The 5995-nt window shown below is 43.1% G+C and overlaps 1 pseudogene; it reads left to right on the forward strand.

Moving 5' to 3' along the window:
- The first annotated feature begins 536 nt into the window (after nucleotides 1-536).
- Nucleotides 537-887, forward strand: LOC101553806 (40S ribosomal protein S26-like; annotated as a pseudogene).
- Nucleotides 888-5995: the final 5108 nt, after the last annotated feature.

A 5995-nucleotide genomic window follows, 5' to 3' on the forward strand; every position in this document is an offset into this window, starting at 1 on the left:
ATTAAATTTTAAAAAAAGAAAAAGAAAAAAGAAGAAAATATAAACCCAAACTGTAAAACAATGCTCCTTTGTGTGTCAACCTGCACTATAGATAAATCAGGAAATAAGAGTCCAATATCAAGAAAATAGCCCCACAGAGTGAGCTGAAAATGGAGATTAATATAACTAAAGAATCAAAGAGAGGGCCATTAAAATCTAATTGGTTAGACTGGGGCAGGTAGGGCATTTGCCCCTTGCACATGGCTGAATTATATTCCACTCCCGGCATTCCATATGGTCCCCAGAGCACTACCAGGAATGATCCCTGAGCATAGAGCGGGGAGTAAACCCTGAGCACCACCAGGTGTGGCCCCCCGAAATAAATGAATAAAATTTAAAAATAAATAAAATATAATCAGTTAGAAATAAGGAAGAGAACCAAGATGACCAAATAATCAAAAATTAGTTTAAAAAATAGTAACATAGGGAGATGGTTGGAATAACAATTATGAATCAAAAGATAAAAGAAACAGCTCTTTCGTATCTGCACTTCCAACATGACAAAAAAGAGAAGGAACAACGGATGGGCAAAAAAAGGGCCGGGGCCACGTGCAGTCCATCCGCTGCACCAACTGCGCCCGGTGCGTGCCCAAGGATAAGGCGATCAAGAAGTTTGTCATTCAAAACATCGTGGAGGCCGCGGCGGTGCGGGACATATCCGAAGCCAGCGTTTTCGACGCTTATGTGCTTCCCAAGTTGTATGTGAAGTTACACTACTGTGTGAGTTGTGCCATTCACAGCAAGGTGGTAAGGAACGGTTCCCGCGAAGCCCGCAAGGACCAGACACCCCCACACCGAGGTTCAGATCTGCGGGTGCTGCCCCAAGACCTTCACCAAAACCCATGTAAGGCAACTACAGACCTTAAGGATTGAAGACAAACTCTTTCCGAGGAAAATAAAGTGGAATTATACCTCGGAAAAAAAAAGAAGATAAAAGAAACAGACTGAGGGGCTGGAGTGATAGCACAGCGGGTAGGGCATTTGCCTTGCACACGGCCAGCCCGGGTTCAAATCCCGGCATCCCATATGGTCCCCCAAGCACCGCCACGGATAATTCCTGAGTGCAGAGCCAGTAGTGACCCCTGTGCATCGCCGGGTGTAACTCAAAAAGAAAAAAAGAAAAGAAACAGACTGGGACACCTGAAAAAAATATGAAAATTAGAAAGACAATTTGGTTTCAGTTGGTGACTCTGAAATAGAGAACCAAAAAAAATTTTAAAATGAAATGGAAAACTTAGGTACACAGAATGTACTCAGCAAAAGGCATAAGATTTACTTGGAAAAATGAATATAGAATAGAGTTAATCCTGGCAACACTGTTGAACTTGAAGAATAAAACATTCCATATGCCTTCAGGCAGGAAAACACGACTCACAGGTAAGAGGAACTTTCAACTAACCTCAGAACTTTCTTTTTTTTTTTTTGCTTTTTTGGGTCACACCCAGCATTGCTCAGGGGTTACTCCTGGCTCTGCACTCAGGAATTACTCCTGGCAGTGCTCGGGGGACCATATGGGATGCTGGGAATCGAACCTGGGTCGGCGGTGTGCAAGGCAAACGCCCTACCCGCTGTGCTATTGCTCCAGCCCCAAACCTCAGAACTTTCCGTAGCCACAACCAGCACCAGGTGACGCCAAAGTCATTGCTCAAAGGGAGGGATGAGTGCGAGGAAAGAAAATCAAGGATATTCTCCTCAGAAAAATGTCATTTGAAAAGAATATTTGTGGTGGGGAATGTGCACTGGTGGAGGGATGGGTGTTTAATCATTGTGTGATTGTAACCCAAACATGAAAGCTTGTAACTATCTCATGGTGATTCAATAAAATAAATTAAAAAAAGAATCTCTGAACCAAGCAACTCATTGGAGAGATGCCTCTGGACTTTAAGCCAGGCCGATTTCACTGGGGTGCCTCAGATGGGAGCAGGTGTCGTCCCTCCACCTGTCTCCTCAGGACCCTGATGTCGCCAACTTCCAGAACCCAGTGAGAAGTGCAGGTATGCAGGTTCAGTGATGGCAAACTCCAGGCCTCAAGTCATAGGGCATGAGTCGGTCCTTTTCACCCCCCACCCCTCCACTCGCCATGGGACTCTGGAGGTCACACCCATAAACTGCCTCCAGCTGCTATTTAAGCTCCTTAATGGCCTTGATCCAAGAGACACACAAAAGAATCTCTGAACAGAGCAGCTCGCTGCAAAGATTTCTCCAGACCCTAATTATCTAAAATTTTAGAATTCCAGGAGTGTGCAGCCGCTCTTGCGGCCGCACGACATCCTGTGATATTCATAACAAGCAATAAAAAGAGAAGATGGGGGAGATTGTCTGCCATAGACGGGGGAGGGGTGGTATGGGGGGATACTGGGAACCTTGGTGATGGAAGATGTGCGCTGGTGGAGGGTTGGGTGTTTGATCATTGTATGACTGAAACTCAAACATGAAAGTTTTGTAACTGTATCTCATGGGGATTCAATAAAAGAAAAGAAAAGAAAAGAAAAGAAAAGAAAAGAAAAGAAAAGAAAAGAAAAGAAAAGAAAAGAAGAGAAGAGAAGAGAAGAGAAGAGAAAAGAAAAGAAAAGAAAAATGTCATTCATGTATCATAAACAGTAATCAAGGGCCAAGAAGGTAGTTTAAAGGACTGAAGTACCTGTGGAGGGCCCAGGTAGGGTCATCCCCAAGCACCACTGGCTGGACCCTGGTGATCTCCCAGAATTGCCAGGAGTAGCCCCCAGCCTCCCTAAACTTTGTCGGAAGGGCCTCCCAAAAGAAGGCAATAAGCAAACATGCACTGAATTGGGAAATAAAGTACAGAGAAGCCCAAACAAAAGCTGCAGATTAAAAATGCATCATTTTTATGGTTTGGGGCCACACCTGACAATGCTCAGGGCTTACTCATGGCTCTGCACTGAGGGTCACTCCTGGGGGTGTTCAGGGAACCAATGGGGTCCCGGGGATCCAACCCTCACTCCTTCAAGGCAGCTACTCTAGCCACAGTACTATTGCTCTGGCTCCAATGTTTTTATTTTTATTTATTTATTTTGATTTTGGGGTCACACCAATGGTGCTCAGGGATTATTCTTGGCTCTACACTCAGGGATCAATCCTGGTGGGGCTCTGGGGACCATATGGGGTGCCAGGGATCAGTTATGGGTTAGCCACAAGCAAGGTAAGTGCCTTACCTACTCTACTGTATCTCTGGCTAAATATATATATATATATACACACACATATATATTTTATTATCTTTTTCATAGCAATGAGTCTTGAAGAAATGGGAATGAATTGTAAAAGCATTTATCTGAAGTTCAGAAACTCATCTTTAGTTTTGTTCGCTTCTGGTATAGCAACCAAAATTAAAGCTAACATATTTAAAATTCATATGAAATATATAGTTTTAGTTGTGTTTACTCGTTTAAGATAGTTTATTTACCTATCTACATATTAAGGTATCCACTGGCACAGAAAAAGTATAAAATTATTCTCACCTAATGTTAAAAAACAGTTTCTTGAGGCCAAAGAGACGATACAGGGAGACGGAAGCTCACACCTTGTGTGCGGCTGACCCTGGTCCCATCCCCAGCAACACATGTTCCCCTGAGCATCGAAGGGTGTGGCTCTGGAGGCAAGCAAACACCCGAGCAGTACCCTATTCTCAGGCTATTGCATTAAACTGCTGGTCCAATTGGCAGAAAGTCTATGGCAGAGACCCTCAAACCTCCTGAGCACTGCTCTGGGAACTGTCCCCTCCAAAACTGACCAATTGAAAAAAAGATTTTCTAATGGTATGAAACTTTGTGACTCGTTACTTTCTTCTTTTCTATTATATGACTTCAATTTTGTATAATTTTATATAATTTAAATTATTTTCACAGATACATTTTAAAATTTCTTTTTTTTTTTTTTTGCTTTTTGGGTCACACCCAGCAATGCACAGGGGTTACTCCTGGCTCATGCACTCAGAAATTACTCCTGGAGGTGCTCAGAGGACCATATGGGATGCTGGGAATCGAACCTGGGTCGGCCGCATGCAAGGCAAACGCCCTACCCGTTGTGCTATTGCTCCAGCCCCACATTCTAAAATTTCTTAAAGTGGTTAATAAGAATAGGCTAGGGAATGGAGTAATAGCACAGCATGTAGGGCGTTTGCCTTGCACGTGGCTGACCTGGGTTCGATTCCCAGCATCCCATATGGTCCCCTGAGTACCACCAGGAGTAATTCCTGAGTGCATAAGCCAGGAGTAACCCCTGTGCATCACCAAATGTGACCGAAAAAGGGAGAAAAAAAGAATAGGCTACAGAAATAGTTTATTCAGCACTTACTGTGCATTAAAAGTTTTACATCTAACCCACATATATATATCAAGGTAGGAATTATAATCTACTTTCCAGAGAGGAAGCAGGTTTGCCAGCATCTGTTAATTTTCCAGAATCACACAATCACTAAGATCAGGGTCAGAACATTGTGTGATGTCACAGGGCTGGAGAGAGAGTACAGAGGGCAGGGTGTTTGCCTTGCGCACAGCAGATCTGGGTTTGATCCCCAGAACCCCATATAGAGCCTCTCAAGTCCCGCCAAGAGTGACCCCTGAACACAGAGCCAGGAGTCAACCCTGAACACCACTGGCTGTGGCCCCCAAACAAAACAGAACAAAAAACAACGTTGCCTGGTATCAAAGTCAATGTCCCTCCTATTAGCTTACCTCCTGCTAGTTTTATCAAGCTCAGTAATCCACCCCCCACAGGAAATGTTCCCACAAACGCATTTCTGCAATACCCTCTTTACTCATGCCAGGAACTTGTTAATGCAAACCGAATGCAATACCCATTTTCCTGCCAAAGTTTATTGTTCAATATCTCTACGATTTGGGTAACAGTTGCTGATTTCACGCTGCCAAGATCTTAAGAGTAATTAAGTAGTCATGACTACTAAGTTGTTACTTAGACTTTGAGTAACAATCATTACTAGCCTCCTGAACTATGTGGAGGGTGTGATGTTCAGATGTACCCAGCCTTTGAGACGTTCTGCTGGAAGGTGGTTGAAGTGCAAACTACTGTTGACTCACGATCACCTCAGTTCCCTTTTATTAGTAATGATACTTTGTACTTGTTTAGCGTTTGTACTAAGGGTGGTTTTCAAAAGTCAGAGGGAGCTTAGTAATTTGTAAGTATTTAAGTATCTTTCATAATGAATATACGTATATACATGCACATGTAGATATTATATGTGTATATATATACACATATAAATGTGTAAGTTCTCCACAGATAAAAAATAAAACAAATTCTGAATTGATAGTACAGGGTGAGGGGCTGGAACAATAGTACAGCGGGTAGGGCGTTTGCCTTGCATGCGGCCCACCTGGGTTTGATTCCCAGCATCCCATATAGTCCTCTGAGCACCGCCAGGGGTGATTCCTGAGTGCAGAGCCAGGAGTAACCCCTGTGCATTCCCAGGCGTGATCCATAAAGCAAAAAAAAAAAAAAAGAAAGAAAGAAAGAAAAAAGAGAGAGATATTACAGTGTCGAGGATGCAAAAAAGCACAGAAGAAATGACATCTGTACCTATATATTCAATGCAGCACTGTTCACAATAGCCAAAATCTGAAAACAACCTGAGTTCCCTAAAACAGATTACTGATTAAAGAAACTTTGGTACATCTATCCAGTGGAATATTATGCAGCTGTTAGGAGAGATGAAGTCATGAAATTTGCTTATAAATGGGTAGACATGGAGAGTATCATGCTAAGTGAAATGATTCAGAAGGAGAGGGACAGACATAGAAGGATGGCACTCATTTGTGGAGTATAGAATAACATTACATGAAGCTGACACCCAAGGACAGTAGATACAAGGGCCAGGAGGATTGCCCCATAGATGGAATAGAGAAGGGATCACTAAGAAAATGATGGCTGGAGGAATCAGTCGGGATGGGAGATGCATGCCGAAAGTAGATAATGGACC

Source organism: Sorex araneus, chromosome 4 (genome assembly GCF_027595985.1).
Source record: "Sorex araneus isolate mSorAra2 chromosome 4, mSorAra2.pri, whole genome shotgun sequence".
NCBI lineage: Eukaryota > Metazoa > Chordata > Mammalia > Eulipotyphla > Soricidae > Sorex > Sorex araneus.